This window comes from Chinchilla lanigera, unplaced genomic scaffold (genome assembly GCF_000276665.1).
Source record: "Chinchilla lanigera isolate Chin_1 unplaced genomic scaffold, ChiLan1.0 scaffold00006, whole genome shotgun sequence".
Taxonomy (NCBI): Eukaryota; Metazoa; Chordata; class Mammalia; order Rodentia; family Chinchillidae; genus Chinchilla; species Chinchilla lanigera.
The window spans coordinates 13,975,848-13,995,857 of record NW_004955407.1 but is presented as its reverse complement, the minus strand read 5'-3'; the positions used below and the strand labels follow the sequence as shown (position 1 = coordinate 13,995,857).

The window sequence follows — 20,010 nt, the reverse complement described above, 5'->3', positions numbered from 1 at the left end:
ATTATATTATTTTGTCATCAAATCTAATTGAAGAGTCAGCATCATTTCTGTGGAAAAACTACCTGGGTCTTGGGTTGTATCATGGGATTACTCTGAGAACAATAAAATATGAGTCTAATAACTCCAGGAACATTAACCTAACAGAAAAATTTTAGAATTTGATGAAAATGAATCTGAATCACTGCTGTAAACTATATATTTTTCCTAAATAATAAAGCAATTTACACCTAAAAGGAGCAAATTCACTGGCTGTAAAACCTGTAGCCAGTTGCCCAAAGATGAAAAAACTTAGAAGAAAATTTAAATAAACTACAAGACTACACATAAAAGTAATGCAATTTTGACCCCATTTTATGAAGTTCTGAGCAACATAGAAAATAACAGTGTCATTTAATATGAAAAAACAAATTCGAAATGGGGTCCACATCTCCTTCAAGCCTTGGAAAAATGACAGGAAACATTTGGTTCTTCCCATAGAGGAAGGTAAAGATAGATAATGATTTAAAAATGAATGGGAAATATTATCACTACTGCAGAAATTTATATGCCTATAACTTAGTGTCAGAAAAGTTATGATAAAAATATTTTCACAAAATTATGTACATTATACCCCGCAAAGTCGTGATTCGGACTGCAGCCTTAGTAGTTCGGGGATTTTGACTTAGACCCTAACTAATAATAGTTTGAGGAAATACTGCAGTTTCATGAAAACCGCAAATATCCTCCGCACTTGTTTTTGGGTAGGAGGTGTGCACATAGCCAATCAGAGTGTGATTCAGTTCTCCTTCTTGCTGATTGGCTGCTGCCCTGTAACCCATCTCTGGCAGATGCACCAGCATTCCCACATCTGAACAGGTTGCTGAATTCTGTTTTGTTCTTCTTACAGCCCTCAGGTCTCCGAGATTCCACTAAAACTCCTCGCACCCTCTAAGGCCTAACTAATGTAGTATTTTATTAAATTAAATTACATAACTGCGGAAGACATAGTGTATTTAGGGTTTAAACTATAAAAACAGGCATTTTTCTTTGCATACTTGAAATTCGCGGTTTTTCACCATTCACCAGTGCTCTCCAAACGCAATTCCAAATTTCGGGGGTCTACTGTAAGAGCTCTACAGATATTATGTAATGATTGTTTTTATTGACTATTTCATTTTAAAAGAAATTAGTTTGAACAATCTTCCATTCTTCCATGTGGTAATCTGAGCAACGTAGTTGAAGATAACAGTATGTAATATAACAGCCATTGTTACTTTCCATCATTTTCTTTTGAAGCCCTGTATCATTTTTAATTTTCTTAGTTTGTTTTGTTTATGTTTGTGATGTTGGTATGTTGCTATTGTTCTTTTTTTTACTACTCTCTTTAAAATATATTTTAAGAAAACAAACAAAAAAAAATTAGAAAGCTAAAAGCCCCAAATCACAGTAATTCTTTGGTCAGTGGACAAAAACTGGTCTCAGAAAAAAAAAATCATTTCTCACTTATGATAGAAACATTTTATTTTCATCTATTGTGTAAATATCTCAAAAATATCAAACTATACACAAAATTATTTTCTATCACTTGAGATGTTATTTTCTAAAATCCATTGATAGAGTTAAGGAAATTATCTTAATTTCTCTTTCTTTCTTTGTCTCTTTTTTGTTTTTCTGTCAAAGCTGAAGATCAAAGTTCCTCCATCACGCATGCTCGCAACATGCTCTTCTCAAGCATTCACTGCCTTCCTTCGTAACTTTTTCAGAAAGATATTTTTAATACTTTAATTATTGCTTCTGATTTATATATATATAAACTGACAAGTTCTTATTGCTTTTTTTGTTTTGTTTTGTTTTCAAACCCCAATGTCCTGATTTCCTTCTGCCTGGGAAGAATGCTGAACTCTTGTTTATGTTCCACATTTTGTACACAAATACTGAGGCATGCAGACACAAATTATTTTATCATTACTTTTCAAAAATAATATAAATGAGATTTATATTATTTCATCTTTGTAAATGCTATTTATAGATAAATCTATGTAGTATGACACAATCATATTTTATTTCATATTTTTCTTTGGAGTTGAATACTATACTAATTTTTATTTATCTGGTCTGCTCATTCATTCTCAAATATGTTCAGAAATTTAAACTCCCCTAATAAATAATACATAACACAAAGAATCTATTAATTTGGTATTTTCTCTGACATATCCTCTTTGAATTTTCATTCTCCAAACAATTTGGATTGTTTGAGTTCCTGTCCTGAGCGTTTTATTTATATTTGTTTTCTCAAAATTGATCTGTACCATTTCTTAGATTGCTTCTTTTTTTTTTTTTGTTGTTGTTGTTGTTTTTGCTTCCAGTACTGGGAATCAAACTCACAATGTTATGCTTGCCAGGCAGGTGCTGTGCCACTGAGCTAAATCCCCAGCCCCCATTTCTTAGATTGCATGTCCTTCTGTTTCTTTGGAGAAAAGCCAACAAGATTATGTTTAAAAATGTGAATCATTAACCCAAATTCTACAAATTAAATTTAAACAATGGAAAGTAGCTCCTAAAATGGAAGATTATATACTGATGAATTAATACATGAGTAATGCCCAGATAGTCTGATTACAAACAATTTGGGAATCATTTTGTTAAATTACATTTACTTGCGCATGTATATAATTCACTTCTTTAAATTATGATATATTCCTCAATTTTAAAGCAAAATTTGTCAAGTATTCAATCCAGGTTAAGTTAGCACACCTAAAATTTAAAGACTTGGATGATTTGTATCATACATACTTTTTTAAATGGAATAGTTATGATACATTCTTAAAACCCAGCTCTGTGTCTACAGTCCATTTCTTTTGGAAATTTACCAAGTGACAGTGGAGACATCCCGTTACATTTTTTAAAGTTCCTTGACATCAAATATTTTATTTTAAAAAACATTATTCTTTAATGTAAATTATTCTCAATATCGTAAAACTTTAAAGTACAGAATGATAGAAGAAAAGTATGATGAAGATTTAAAAAGATGCTCTTCACCCTTTGATTACAAACAAGACACTTGTAATATTTTAAAAGTACTTTTAATTAGTTTGGGGATAGAAATAGAATGCAAAGGCAATTATGATTTAGAATAGGTAAGTGATTTAGGACATAATTGAATTCCAAAGAGTATTAATATTAACCCATACTAAAATAGTAAAAAGATAAATAATCAAACACAGCATGAAGTTCTAGTTGGAAGAAAACTGCATATTTTAAGAAAAAAATTGGCTTTACAAATAATAAGGGCTTAAATACAAAGTGTTGCCAGGGGCTGGGGATTTAGCTCAGTGGCACAGTGCCTGCCTGGCAAGCACAAAGTTGTGAGTTCAAAGTTGTGAGCACAAATTCCTGGTACCGGAAGAAAACCAAAAAAAAAAAAAAAAAAAAAAAAATACAAAGTGTTGCCAATTTACTTTCCCATTAAAAAATTAATTATAATCTCTTAAATAATAATTTATAACAAATTTAATGAACATTATTTCCAAAATATCATTCTTAAAGACAAAATGTATGAAATAATTTTGTTGTGCATGACTGAGAAATTATTGTTTCATACAAAATATTACATATTTAATAGAAAAAATAACATGAAGCACCTTGAAATCACAAAATGACTCCTGTGCATTAATATATGTAGAGATTTTATTTTATGGTTGCATTTGAAATATGTCATATTATATGAAAGCTATGAGTTAATACAGTTAGTAAACTAATTTATCAAGTCTTCTACACAAACATTTACTGAGTTCATATTATGGGCAAGTAATAAACTAGTTTATTACTAACTTCAGCAATTTATTAGTTATTTATTAGTTATTGTTAGTTTATTACTAACATTCTAACTTCAGCAATTTTGTGGAAGGCAAAGAAGGAATCTTTCAAGTTGGAAAAAGTTAACTGTGGGCTGCGGATTTAGCTCAGCGGCACAGCGCATGCCTGTCAAACACAAGGTCATGAGTTTGGTTCCCAGTACTGGAAAAAAAAAAACACAAAAAACAAAAAACAAAAAAAAAGGCAAAAGGAAAAAGTCAACTGTGTCAAATGCAGTGGAAGAACAGTGAAAGAGAACTTTCTAAAGGACAACCGAAGCAATTTGGTCATTAATAACACTTGCCTGAAAGTGACGTTGGAAGGATGAGATAGCAGGTCTGCTTTCAAGAAAGGAAGGCATTGCACGGTGATAAGTAGTTTCAAGGAGGTTCCCTATGAAAGTAGGTACACACGAAGATTCCTGAAAGCAATGTGAATGTTTCGTTTGGATGTGTGTACATGTTTTTTAAATTAGAGAAGAATTATACCTTTTCTCTTTTGAATCTGAATCAAAATAGGAATACCAGTGTGGATTTAAAAATATTTTGTTAATGTTAACATTTGTTATATTTTTCATTTGTAAACATTACTTGAGAGTATTTCTATCTGCAACCACAGACAATTCAAATTTATTTTACAACCCAGTGGAACCAGTTTGAAACGAGACACTGGATGACCCTGATACGAACCTCAGCTTTTTCAATTGCTTACACAGGCATGCTTCTTTAGAAGCTATGGGCTTAATAATGGGTTTCTTAATTAATTTGATAAAACTAAAGTTGATTGTGTACCTTCCAGAATCTCTCAGTAGATGTAGTAAAAACATCTTGGTGAGAGTTTAGAGGCTGGTGATTACTTAAGTAAAATATGGGTTATAGGAGACCACGCATGTCAGGTTACTTAGTATAAGTCTCTGCCAACTGAATTTCCAAATTTTCCTTCTAGTTCCTGAGATTGAAATTCTATCTGTAGTATAAGAAAAAAATGGTGCACTAGTTTCCCTCTTTATCAAAGATATGGCAACTTGATTTTGACTAAATATGTTTAATGTCAATATAAACAATTTTAAATTGGAAATTAAAGCTTATAATTGGCCTGAAAAGCTATGCCTTCTTTTGCAAATAAAATTATTTTCCAAAACAGCCTCAATTTTAAGCCAAAAGCCAGCAAATCAAGAGAGACCAAAACAGATGTCTCATTTCCTTAGGACGTTATAGTAAATGTCTACAAACTTGGTACCTTAAAAACTACAACAGTGTGTTTGCACACAGTTCTGGAAGTCCTGCATGGATACTCTTTCCCAAGGGCCTAGGGGAGAGTTTGTCCTTGTCCCTCTGTGGCTAGCAGCTCTTCCTGGTCCTTGGCCATGGTCACATCACTCCAAGCTCTACCTCCAGGTGTCATCTCCAAGTCTCTTTCTCCTTGATGGGTCTCACAGAATTCTCTGCCTTTCCTTTATAGAGTATAAGTGGTTGTATTTAGAGCCTATCTGGATCATGAAAGGGGATCTCTTAATTCCAAAAATATTAATTTCATTACATCTATGTAGACTCTTTTTCTAAATAAAATAGTTTTCTCAAATTCCAGAAGTAGAATTTCTGGATACTTTATATGGCCAATATTCAACCTACTAAAAATATTATTTTTACTCTTACAAAAGAGAATCCTCAAAGAGGGTGAATCTATGAATATTTGCAACAGTTATAACAAACTGTTGAAATAATTCCATTGTTCATTAAAAGAGACAATTTAGCTTAGTATAATTGTATCAGGTAATACAACTCAACAATAAAAAGAATTTAGTGAACCTTACAACCTTATGGCACAAAAAAGAAGCAAGGTACAATAACTACATACTGTGTAATTTCATTTATATACAGTTCAAAAAAATAGAAGGTATCATGAGATGTAAAAATAATAATAATTTCTAGTGGAGGGAGCAGATGGGCTTAGCAGGAAGTGAGTATGAAAGGGCATTCTACAATGATAGAAATATTTTCTTTTTAATGAGAGCATTTTTAAAAATATACATTTGTCAAGCCCATGAAATTTTCATTTACATGCATGTATTTTTTTTTTTACACAAATATGTAGGACCAAATCAATAAAGTAGGACCAAGGGCTGACCTGCGAAGTGGATATATGGAAGAGATACAGAGCTCTCTACTCCAGGTCCACTGCAAAATGAAAGGTTCTTCTTGCAAATTCTTCATACAATAGATCCTGGAGTGTGCTCTGTAGCCTATAGGTTAAAAACAAGCTCACCCTAACAATTTCAAAATGCATCTGAATTTCTGTCCTACTCAACATTTCACTGTCTTGCTTTCTTAAAAAAATCAGCACATTTTCAAGCCCTTTTCAGGAGGCACGTTTTATTGTTTCTAGCTTGCATCACTCTTAGCTGGCCAGTACATGTCTAGAGTTTATATGGTCTGTTTAAAATCAATTCGGGGCAGTCTCCTATAAAGCCCTGTTAAATTGTGTTTGTCTCATTTCATCCCTCTCCTCATTTTTCTTAGAAATTTACATAAAAATCCTATAGATTTCCAGTTCATAAAATTATGCTTTCTAGTCTCCATATAGATATTATCTGTACACATATATTCCCATTTTTTCCAGGTCACCTTAGTTCAATGACCCAGAATATGTCTTTTATTTTCTTTCATCTATTTTCATTATGATTTCCAATTTATATTTAACATGTTAGCAAGTGACCTTTAATTTTTCCCTCTTGGCACCAGTTAAATCTTATTCCTTTGTGTGTAGAGCTACCATTCCTGTTGGTTTCACTGAAATTGTGGTTTTAGTTATACGAACAAAAATCATAGATTATTTCCCCTTTTCAGAAAGAAAAGATGATCAAAAGGCTAGAGCTATACTCTTTTGTAAAGAAAAAAAGGAAATCTCACTAATTAGGAATATTAAGAAATATAGAGTATCCAGAATATTAAAGAAATCACATGAGTAAGATTCAAATTAACATTAAGACATATACCTCCAAAAACAAGAAAATAAAAAATTGTTGAATATGTATAGCAAATGACATATTGGAAGTAAAGGGTTGAAGGAAATTTGGTTTGAGTAACTCACAATAAACATTAGGGAGGATTTGGAGACCTACTTCTCCATAAATTGTAGTAACACAACATCTGTGAGCTCTGAATTATACATTGAGAAGAATCTACAGGGATTTAGGTTGGGTCAGTAAGTGTCAACTTCCCAGGACTCTGAAATAAGCTGGAAATAATTTGCTAAGAAGTTTCTTGAATATGAAGCAGCTTTAATAAGATAGTTTGATGTGTAAATGAATCAGAAAATTGAAGAGTAAATTTTCCACACATTTTATACACTTTTGCAATGATAGCAAGGTCAAAACATTTGGATTGCAATTTTAAAACCATCAACTCTTTAGGTAAAGATTATTTAAACCAAGTCATTGTCAGGCACTAAAATAAAATCATGAGCTCTGCTAATTTAAATACAGTTCTTGAGCCTACAGCGCACTTTTAAGGAAAACCTGGGCTGCACTATGGTACATATTATGGAAAAGTGCAGATCAGTAGCAACATTCTGAGACTGTGAGGTGTGCAGAAATGTCGACTAATAATTTAGTATGTAAGTCATTTTAAATTAAATTAAAGTCAATTTAAAGGGTTTTTTTTTAGATAAAATCCTATACATGTTTATGATTGAATAAAATCATACTGCCAGGAGAAGAAGGTATTTGTGTACATCAAACAAGCCTCTTATATACCAAAATCCTGAGTTGTTATGTTCACAGCCTGTTGTGGGGTTTTACTTTCTTGAACATATATGTTTTGGTTACATAAGAAAATATCCAGAGCAAGATATTACTGTTATAAGTAGGTATTGTAGCAAAAGGGTTGAGGTCATCATATACAACATTTTTGCATGTATTAATTAATATATTAAAACATATGGACCACTTACTACGTTCTGCTCACGCACAGCCATGAAGCTGAGAGAAAGCGCTGGTGACTCTTCCACTTGAAACAAAAGCCCCATCCCCATGTTCAAAATACGTGAAGTAGTAAAGCTCATGATGATGGTGAAAGCTTACAAACAGTGGACTTTTTATTTACGCATCGAATTATTTATACAGTTCTGAGAACACTAGAAAAATGTAGCCCATTACCCAAACTAGAAACCTCATCTTTGTGAATTGCACCTTAAAAACAAATAGATTGTTGTCACATCAATTTGTTCAGGGTCATCTTGATTTTCCTTCCCGAAGACCCTTTAAGTGTGTACCATCAGTCTGTCCCTCAGTTGTGTCAGCACACTGTAGTACAGCAAGGAGTGACACTAGAGACTGTTCAATTAAAATCCAAATTCATAATCAGTAAATTTTCTAAGTTCCTGCTGTCTAAACATCCTTGCTCTAACAGTTCTGGCTTTCCTCTGGCACGTTTGCTTCTCAGAATGTAAATGACTACTGGAGGAGCGTCAAGGTGAGTAAGTTATTGGGTGAAAACCCAAGGTGAAGCAAAACAAAGTAACATTAGCTTTTACACATTTGAAGGTTGACTTGGCTCTCTGCATGTTGTGTCTGCTGTATAAAAACAATTAATCTTTTTCAGACCAGTGCATTTTGTAATTTTGAGCTTTATTTTGCAAAATAGAAAACATTCTTTATTTTGTCATTCCTCACTAGTGACTGATCAAGTTGACATTTTCATCACATTAATATTTTATAGTAAATATTAATAATATGGGACATTTGAGGTTTGTGAAATTTTTAATCACTGATAACAATGCTAGCAACAGAAATTAAAAATATAAACATGTCCACTTAACCCATTAGATCTTGTAAATCCAAAAATAGCAGTTATACAAACACTGAGAAAATTTTCTGCCCAATTAATCAACTATTAAAAATTAATGCACTGCATAATATTTTAAAACTTCAATCTATCAGAAATCCATATTATATTCCAAGTACGTTAACATGGGAGAGGGGTAATCTTTCAACTCTGCCTGCATAAATATTTAGATTATATTTTACTTTTGAGCCATAACATGTAAACAGCAAAGTGAAAGGAAGATGTCAGTAGGTTTGCAAAAACAATATCAGTTACTAAAACAAAGTTATCTTTGCATAGAAAACTAATATTATCCTCTACAGTATAAACAACAGTGTACTCCACAAATATATTCCTATATAGCAATAAGTTCCCAGGGGAAAGTACTGCAAAACAATATAACAAAGTTTTATTTAATTAATAACTGGATGCCCTCAACGGTAACTAACAGAAACTCCAGTTTAAAATGCTTTTAGGAAGCATTAGCGCTATAACAGGAAGTCAAGAGAAAGGAAGATGTCATCAATTATTGATTCAGTACCTTAATGATACCATCAGGGACACATGTTTTTTGCTTTCCTTTTGCTCTGTTGTTCACATTACTGACTTCATCCTCAAACTCACTGACCTTGGGCTCTGGTAAGGGTTCTCAACAGCCAAGGAGAATACACTTTCTTACCAACATTTAGTGGAAGGCAGCCTCTCCCTCACCCCAGAAATGTAGCCTTTTCCATAAATCTGATGAGCCAGAATTTCAATAACCACAAACTTGTCATTGCATGTGTTTGTGTAAAGCAAATCATGACCCACTATGGAACCAAGAAGAGGTAGTTTGTCATCAACATCTGAATAAATTGGAGTTCTGTGAAGAACTTCATAAAAATGTGGATCTCTCTCTACCAAGTGATCTTTAAGCACATTCTTCATATGCCCTCATCCTTGAAAGAGGCTATCAGCTCAGACGAGGCTGGTGATCAACAGATGCTTCATTGACTTATGCAAAGGGAAATTTGAAGAATCGCAGCGTTAGCTCTGAGAAATGAGAAAAAACTGAAGAGTGAAAAGTAAATATTAAAACACTGGCAAAAACTGACTTGTTTTCTTGGAATTAGAAATTTCCATCCTGGGCATAATCAAACTGTGGTATGAAAGCATTTATTTTAAAAAAGGTGATGTGGTTCAGTCTCATAGAAATGCTGTGAACCATAAAGTATAATCCATGCAATCAAAAATAATTTCAACATACATGAAATCCCCTACTTACATTTATCAAATACCATGAAGGAATCATAATCCTTAGAAGTATGCATTAAATTTCTTTTATTTTTTCTCTGACACTGTCTGCATTTATGTACTGTTCCATTGTTTGCCTCTTCCCCCAAATTAGTTCACTATCCCTTCTTCAACACAAAGATTTATCCCCAAGTCACAGAAACATAAAATTTCTGAGGGCTCTATAATTACTATAGGGTGATTAAGCAGAATGTTTATGATGTTATAGTTATGGAAAAAAAATTTTTTTGGTACCAAGAATCGAACTCAGGATCTTGCACATGCCAGGCCCTTGTGGAAAATATTTTGTTAATGTACTTATCCACAAATTCTTATAACTACAGGTTTTTTGTTCTTTTTAACAAGAAAATTTAGTAGTGGTGATGGTACAGAGAGAACAAACAACACAGTGGAAATGTTCAGATCTAGGTGTTGATTGGGAATGAAACAGGTTCTAGATTAAAATCTTAAATTGATCCTATCTTTTGATTCTGTACATACAACTTTCTGAGACTAACTTAAAGAAAGAAATACACATTGTAGAGAAAACCAGGAAAGATTTATTTTTCTAAATGTCATACGTAAGTATGACATTCTTCCTGAAAACCTGACATTTTTCCTGAAAAACCTGACATTTTTCCTGAAAACCAGGAAAGATTTATTTTTCTAAATGTCATACGTAAGTAAATTATTTAAGATAATCTAAATATACAGCTCAAAGGCAAAGATTAAATGAATTCTAGATTATCTATGAAACTGAATTTGACTGTTCAACATGTTATTTACAACCACATTGAATATGGCATACCACATCCTGAGAATGGCATCGAAAACAAGGATTAACTGATTTCTTAGTCATATTAGTGAGCTTTTTCGCTCACTCTGTTGTTAGTATGTGCTATTCAGACTTCTGTGAGCCAGTACATTTCCCCTTTTGTTTGATTCCATTTGTAGAGAATGGGAACCTAAGGTGTTTTAATTAACTCATAAACTAAATCCAAGAGTGTATTAGAAACATTATACATTGTGACCAATGGTCTTACCCAAGAATTTAAGATTCAGCATTAAAGCACATACACACACACACACATACACACATATACTTTATTTATATATATGCTTTATATGTGTATATGCATTCTCTTTATTAAGTGAATAAGCAAGAAACAACATATGTTCATCTTTCCAATATGTCAAATTTTTAAGTAATAATTCAAGGCCTACTAATTACTCAATAAAAAATTAACTTAGTACATTATAAGTAGAATAATTTTTAACAGGGTAAACATATATGCAGAAAATATTAGAAAATCTAAAATACTACTTCCTAATTTTGTCAATATTTCTAACATGTAGAAGTTTATAATAAAATAAGGATGTTTACTAATGCCTTTATTTTTAATATGGTTTCTTAGTACCACAAAAATCAATAAATTAAAACAATATTTCTGAACTTTGTAAAGACTAAGATAAAATTATTGTTTATATCATATGATTTCCCACTCAGTTGACTAAAACACAAGAAAAATAGAATCAGAAAGAAGAGTTAGATGTTCAGATAAAAATAATAATAAATTTAAGAACAAAACAAATCAATGTATTAGTCTGGGAATTGTGTGCAGGATATTGGGATTGGGGGAAGAAACATTCTAAAAGCAATAAACTAAAAGATACGTTTAAACTAAAAAAAGTTTAAGATTTTATTAAAATATGATTATAACTTTTAACACATGAAATTTTAAAAATTATTTTTAAAATATATATTGGGTCCTAAAAAGGGAAGAATCAACAATGTAGAGATATTATTTCTTCCAAATCAAATTTTAAATGGTTTTCTAATCAAAATCTCAGTGGGAAGCTGCTACACTGATTTTAAATTTCATCTACTAAAAATGTATAAAGATGAAATTTTCACAAGGGTGAACTTTATTTATGTTAAATATAAAAAGGATAATGCAGAAATATACCAGGTTATCAGTGAGTAGCAGGACAACTGTGTGAACCTGATTTTCTTCCTAAATTAATTTAGATTATCTACAGTAGATACTCATTATTTCTATATTTATTTGAAATATTATTAATGGAAATCTAAGGTAATGAAATATATTTAATTTTTAAAATAAGAACATAAGATATAAATTTTAAAACTTAGCAAAAAGCACATTATTTAATCAAAAAACACAATTTATTGTGGATTATTAATATAGAAGATTGTGAAATATTCTGAGCTAAAATAGAGTGGTCATTTGAATCAGACCTGTCTTTACATTGACATGATATTTCTAATATCATGAAATGTGGGCAATATTTTTTCATATAGAAGAATACAGACTTTCCCTTTAAGAGTGATTTCAAGTCTATAAGAATTCATATCAAAACACATTAACATTAAAGAATGATTAGCCCTCTCTTTGAAGGTACAGATTTACATGAAAAATTATTCAGAATATATTTACATGTTTCTGGGACTCTATAAACATTTCATGTTTAGACAATTTGTATACAATAAAATAAACCAAAAAGTTAATTCAGAATGAAATCCTATATAATGGGAAGACTTACTCTCATCATTAAAATGTGGATCTCTCTCTACCAAGAGAGAGATTTAAATCACTCCTCTGCTTTTGCTTGCACTGAAATCATCCCAACTATCTGTTCACAAAACAGTTTTGTTAACACAGTGTCTTGGTTACTTTTCTCTCATTGCTGAGACAAAATACCTGATTCCTAAAATTAAGGAAGGAAAGGTTTATTTAGCTTACAGTTTATGGAGATTTCAGTCCATACTTGGCTAGCTCTGAGGCAGAGTGGTACATGGCAGAGGGCAAACATTCATGGAGGCAGAACACAGCAAAGCAACAAGAGCAAAAGGGAGGAATGCAGCAAGCAGCCTCTTTCCCTCCCTTATAGTGTAAACAGGCTACCCCCACTTAAGGGGCATGTAGCGCTCACATAATCTCCATGCCATCCTCTTCCACAGGCTCAGGGTGTATGCAAAGCAAGCACCCTGGCTTCCTGCTGAGTCACTTAGCCAAACCTCTAGACCCCCCAGTTTGACACAATGTATCAATCATAACAGTTTGAGGCAAAATATTTCAAATGAAATTTTTGTTATGTAAGTGTAATTTCTCCTGAAATGTCTTTTTTCAGTCAGCTTTACCACAAAATTAATAGTTGTGTAGAAAAAAAAAAAGCAGCCTGGGTATGGTGCAGACACCTGTAATCCCAGCACTCAGGAGGCTGAGGTAGAAGGATCGCTGCAAATTTGAGGCCAATCTAGGCCACATGATGAGTTCAAGGGTAACCTGAACTACATAGCAAGATCCTGTTTCAAAACAAGCAACAAACAAAGAAACAAATAGGCAAAGAGAGAAATTTTATCATATGGAAGAAAGAAATGATTGCCTTATGGGAACAATCCTTGAAAGCAGACATAGTTCTAAGTCTGTACTTTTAAAATATGTGGTAGATTAATGGAATAAACATGAGACTAAAGTTGAAATAAGCAGACACAAAGGGATATGAATAATGTGCCAGGAACACTGAACTCTTCATATAATTAAGGCTAATCTATTTATTTTGTCCTTATTATATCTCAATCTGACCTCAGGGTCTGCTCAGCTTTCCTTGACAAGCTATTAAAGACCTTTCACATATTTCAAAGGGCATCATGTGTTTCTGAAACTGGCAGAAAACAATGTCAATATTAACAGCCAATAGAATCTATCACAGTTTAATTATGTCACAGACTTAGGAAAAGACATGCTGATAAGGGTGTTGATATAGACAGTAAACTGGATTAGATGCTTGAACTGAATAATTAACTCTTAGATTCCATTCAGTGTCCTGGAAGAGGGTGAATACACCCTGAAGAGATGCACCAGTCTTCTGGAAACTGATCCGGAGCCAAAGTCGTACAAGACAAAAGTCTCAAATATATTTATCCCAAGACATGTAGCAAGATAACAAATAAAAGCAAGAAACAAGGAATCCCTGCAGCCTACTATTTTTTGTGTTTTTTGGAATTATTTGTTAATTTATGATTAAAAATCACTATTTTTTGCATTAGCAACTAAGAGTTCACACCAGTTTTAGGCACCAATCCTGAGATGCTTAACTAGGAAGTTGTGTATAAATCATCAGGATTATATGATTCCTGATTGACAAAGTTTTAACTGAATACTGCTAAAGGGGGATAAAATGGTGAAAATAGCTAAATCTGGGCACTTATTCAAATATTCAGTTCTTTATTACCTCAAAGAACAAGCAAATAATATTATTTGAAGATATTCCAAAGGTAGTTTCTAAGAGAAATTAAAATTAGAAAATTATAATTTTGATAAGAGGATGTCACCAATCTTGGTAAATTCTAGGAATCTGTAAGTCATTCCAAAGGAATTAATGAATGATGTCAATTTATAATTTGAAAATTAACAATAATTTTCCAGATAAAGGTGTCTTCAGATGTGATAGGAGATGGAAGAAACCACATGTCATCAGAAGTAGTAGAAAATAACCATGGGAATATCTAAAGTCTCAAGCGAGGAGTTAATGGGATTGAAATATTTTTCTCTGGCTGCACCTCAGAATATATGAGTGGGCAGAGTTACTCTAAAGAAAAAAGTAATGAAGCCAAGTGCAAAGGGGCTTGTAGACCCATTTTTGTATACCTGTATACTTCAAGAAATACTTCAAGAATCTGGTGTTTCTCTGGAGGTTGATAAGAAGCCACAACTGACTTGCATCAAATCTCAGACTACCTAGATTATCAGAAAGAAGGTTGGGAATAGGGGCAGAAGCTCCTGTATTGTCTTGGGTGAGGAAAGAGGTCACTGGAGCAGATAACATGCTCTGAACAGTGGCTGATTTTAGGATGTGTTGTGGCTTGGGATTTACAAGGGGAAACAATTTAATACAGGACACATAATTTGTAGGATTATTTCATAATAGTCACCTGAGTCATATACAAAGACAGTGCAGTAAATCTGTCCACATACTAAAGACCAAAACAATCCAGCTGAGGGTGTGGATCCTACAGCAATATTTTGCACAAGTCCAGCTGAAGACCTGGTACCGTGGAAATGTCCTCCACGAGTACAAAAGCCTACAACAATATCTCATGCAGGAGTGTTTCACTGATCTGCACTGGGAATACCCAAAGGTCAGTGGTGGAAACTAGAAAGTCTGTGCCAGCAGGATGAAGGATTCATGCTAGCAGGCTGAGGGATCAGCATTGGAGCCAGGAAGCTATGCTCAAAGTAAGAACCAGAGTTCCCTTGAAAGGTATCCCAGCAATCCTCAGCAACGAGGTCTCGAGCTCCTCTGACCATGAGAACAGCTGGGTTCCTATCAGCAAAGCCAGTGCGACAAGCTTTTCAGGAGATTAAACAGTGCACTATCTTCCCTTCCAAAGTCAGGAAGCAATGCTCAAAGTGAGGAACAGATCTCCCCCAAAGTGAACCAAAGCCTTTCTCAGTGACAACAAGGTCCCAAGCTCATTCGATGATGAGAACAGCCAAGTTCATCAGGAAAGCCAGCCTGACAAGGTCCTGAAGAGAAGCAACAGCTCCCTAACAGCTTCCCAACAGCTTCTAAACTTCTTCCTCTCCAGTTCTGCCTCTTATGCTCCCAGCAACAATCCTCAGGGGGGGCCCCCTACATCCAGCACCATGCTGGTTCAGTTCAGCTGGGTGTTGCAAGTGGACCACCAGTTGTCACTCTATCACAGGATGAGAAGCATAGAGTTAGGTTGGAACTTGTTTTATCTTTCCATTTAGGACTGAGGCGATGACACAAATTTCTCAAAAAAACAAGCTATATGAAATTGAGAAACACAGGTAAATATAAGTACTCTAAAATTTAAAACATTAGTTTAAAAATCTGGAATTTTTATTTCCAGCAGGGTAAACTCAACAATAGCTGTAGCACATGTAGAAAGGGAACCATTCATTACTGAGAGAAATACAATTAATGATGAAGATTAACTGATTTTATTGATAATTATAAAATCGGTGACATCACTGTGAGAGAAAAATATCTTAAGTTTGGGCTGCATAACAGGAATTACAGCACAGCAATAAAATTGATAATGCCATAGGAGAAAAAAAATAGATGCCCACAGACCAATGCAAAGTTGCTAAGTAGACCCAGCCAGTTACACAAATCTGCTGGGAAATGAGAGGGATGGGAAACATAGAATTCCAACAACTCTGCTTGACAGAACTTAGAAGAGTATAGTATGCTTATTACCATTATTCTTGTGATTATGTTTTCCCTATTTTCTTGTTGGCTAAAGCAACAGCTGTCCTACATAATTTAAAATAAAGGTGAAAAGACTTATTACACAATCATTTAAAAGTTACTATCACTTTTTTAATTATTAAAAGCTCAATAGATGAAAGATAACTGATCTGAAATCATAAAACTGAGTGAAACCACACCAGAAGGGTTGTTCACTGTACTTCAACTTCCGTAAAAATCTCATCTGAAACCCTCGGGCAGAAACAGGCCTTTGAAAACATACTTCCCCCACTTGGAACACCCAGCATGTTCACAATGCGATGTGCTGACATTGCCTAGGACTCTTGTCATGTCAACTTTTCTCTCTCACTTGCTGGCTTGTACATATTTAATGTGAACTTCTCATTAGCATTTTTAAAAAATAGTACGATACCACCTGTCTCTGTTTCTATCACTTAGTCTCATGGGATACAAAGGAGAGGTCAAAATTTAAATTTTCATTTGGGGTTAAAATTGTGCTCTGATGCTATTAAGCAGATCTAAAATGATTATGAAGAACTTAAACTGTGTGTATCAATCTTTAGGCTAGTTGATTTATTTAAGATCCTGTGCTTGCATCTTTCTCTCTCTCCCATGTACCTGTTTGGTTAATTATTTCTCCCTGTTACACTATAAATTCCACAAAATAACCCTGCAGCAACTTCTTTGTAAAATAAATCATTATCCTTTGTCAAAGGAGTGCATAATTGCTGCGAAATAACAGTTCAAAACTGCTTACAATTGGCTTTTTACATTTGACAAATAAAGAAGAGAATAATTGCCTCCAGACAATGTATAGCCTTGACTTAAACGACTTATTATGCACACTTCACACATATGCAGCAAAAAATAATCCTCCCTCAAAACAGTTCCCTTTGCTGACAAATGAATTTGTTAGGTGGAAAACAATATATATTTATAATTCCCTTGCCTGATATAAAACTTCATGTATCTTATGTCTACTCTAATTTTGCCTCGTTGCCCTACTTTTTAATCCAAGATATCATTTTTATCTGTTAACTTGGTAAAATGAGAGACAGTGCAAGTCTAACAAATAAAGTGTATATACAAATAGAGCAGGTAAGAAGATAAACATAGATTTTATGTTCTTTCCCTTTAAATGTACATATCACTGATGCTGAAGTGACTGCTCGGTAGAGGGATAGGAAATGGGATGAACTGTGACAATCATCAAGCTCCTGTTCAGCCCCATAACTTATAGCCCAATTAAGCAGACTTTAATTTTGCAGGGTTTTTTTCCCTTTCACAACAGGCAAATGATTACTCTGAAATGTTTGGAAGCTTTAGTAAAGGAGTGTTCAATGTTTACAATCTGGTAGATTACATTTCTCATACACTTTTATCTTCCATTTTAAAGTTCATTGAACTTCTGATGAAAGAGAATTAGAAATTAACTTGAGTGTTTGCAAACAGAAATATTCTTAATTATTTTTAGTACATGTTTGCAGTACATAGCAGTTACATTCTGCATAGGGAGTTGACACATCTATGTAATATTTTCATTCATTTTGCTTCTCATTTCCCTCTCTCCCCCACCATATCTAGATTCTTTCCCCACTTGCAAAAATTACATCTCCCTCATTCCTATTGTCCATCTTTTGTTTTGCTCTTTAAATTATGTATTCTTTGTTTTTTTATATAAAAGAAATCATGTGATAGTTAACCTGGTGTGTGCAATTCATTTCACTTAATATCGTGGTATCAATGCCCACATATTTTTTTGGAAATGATTCAAATTTATTCTTCCTTATGGCAGAGTAGTATTCCATTGTCTATACATACCATATTTTTTTATTCAGTTATTTTCTTATGAGCAGGCAGGGCTCTTCAAAGATTTAGCTATTAAGAATTATGTTGCTATAAACATAGTGATGCTGGAGCTGGGGATATAGCTCAGAGGCACAGCACCTACCCTGCAAGTGTGAGGTCCCTGGTACCAAAAAATAAAAAATAAAAAATAAACATAGGAATTCATGTATCACAGTGACAGGGTATCTTTAATGCTCTTTGAAATACCTAGAAGAATAGCTGGGTCAACTGAATTTCCTGCTTTAATTTTTTGACGAATCTCTACGCTGATTTTCATAGTTGTACTAGCTTATCTTCTTACCATATAGAAGTATTTCTTTTTTTCTCATAGCTTTGTCAACATTTGCTATTATTTCATTCATTGATAATAGCCATTTTTCTGGAGTAATGTAAAATCTGAGTGCTCTTTCAGTTTGTATTCCTCTAAGAGCCAGTGATGTCAAATATTTCTTCATTTATTTATTGGCAATTTGTGCTTCTTCATAAAAGTGTCTATTCATTTCAAGTGCCCATTTTTTGACCATACCTCTTACTCTGAAGGTCAAATATTCTTGAGGTCTTTATATATATTTAGATATTAGTCCTCTCTGCAAGAAGTAGGTAGTGAAATACTTTTTCTTTTCTGTAGATTGTCTCTTTACTCTATTGGGTATTTCCTTTGCTGTGCAGAAGCTTTTTGAACTAATATAGTCTCATTTGTTGACTGATGTTATTTTTTGTGCAATTGGGGTTCTGTTCAAAAAGTCTTTGTGCCTATTTCTTCAAGAGTTTCACCTGTTTTATCTTAGAGCAGATTGTGTTTCTATGGTAATAACCAATTCATTGCCCCATTTTGACTTTATTTTTGTATATGGTGATAAATATGGGTCTAGATTCAGTCTTTAGCCTGTGTATAACCACTTTTCCCAGGATCATTTGTTGAAGAGGCTGCATTTCCATCAGTGTATGTTTTGGTGTCTTTGTCAAAGATCAAATAAGTGAATGTGTCTGGGGTTGTTTCAGCATCTTCTATTCTGTTCAACTAATTCTTATGTCTATTTTTGTGCCCATAGCATGCTGTTTTGATCAGTGTGATTTTGTAACATAACTTAAAATCTGAGATTGTATTGTATCCTGCTTTTCTCTTGTTGTGTAGGATTGCTGTTGTTTTTCTGGATCACTTATAGTTCTATACAATTTTTAGGATATTTTTCTTGTAATATGAGGTATACTGTAGGTATTTTGATGGTGCTTGCTAATGCATTTTGATGATTACTACCTAATGATGATTATTTTGATGATTGTTTTCTTTAGTAGTCTATATTAGTTTTGGTAGTATGTCCAGTTTGACAATACTCATTCTATCTGTACAGTTACAGGAGATATCTTTCTATTTTCTGATGACATTTTTGAATTTCTTTTTCAAAGTGCTATAGTTTTCATTATACAGGTTTTTCACATTTGTTTAGGTTAATTCCTAAGCTTTTAATTTTTCTTGAGACCATTGTGAATGGCACTGTTACCTTATGTCTTTCTTGGTAAGTTCATTATTACTGTGTAGAAACTATTGATTTTTGTGTATTGATTTTGTATTCTGCTACATTGCTTAATGTGTTTATTATTTTTAAGGGTCTTTGGTAGAATTTTTTGGGTCTTCTATGTAGAGACCATGTCTTCTGTAAATAATTTTACTTTGACTTCTTCCTTTCCTGTGTATATCCCTTTACTGTCTCTTGCCTTGTTGCTCCAACTAATATTTGGAACACTATATAAGATTCTTCTGGATCTCTATTCATCAGGGTTTTTGTCATTAATGGATGTTGTATTTTGTCTAAGGATTTTTCTGCATTTATTGGGATGACCATGTGATTTTTGTTCCACTTTTGTTTATGTGCTGCATTAAGTTTATTGATTTGTGTATTTCACACCACCTTTGTATCCCTGGAATAAAACCTACTTGATTGTGAGGTATGATCTTTTCAGTGATTTGTTG

At 33.2% G+C, this 20,010-nt stretch overlaps 1 long non-coding RNA gene across 1 annotated transcript in view; it reads right to left on the bottom strand.

The window, feature by feature from the left end:
- Positions 1–8,626: 8,626 nt before the first annotated feature.
- Positions 8,627–20,010, bottom strand: part of LOC106146910 — a 29,559-nt gene continuing 18,175 nt past the window's right edge. The window contains exon 3 of the long non-coding RNA XR_001231539.1: positions 8,627–9,689. This is a non-coding gene — a long non-coding RNA (uncharacterized LOC106146910). The remainder of the gene's footprint in view (positions 9,690–20,010) is intronic.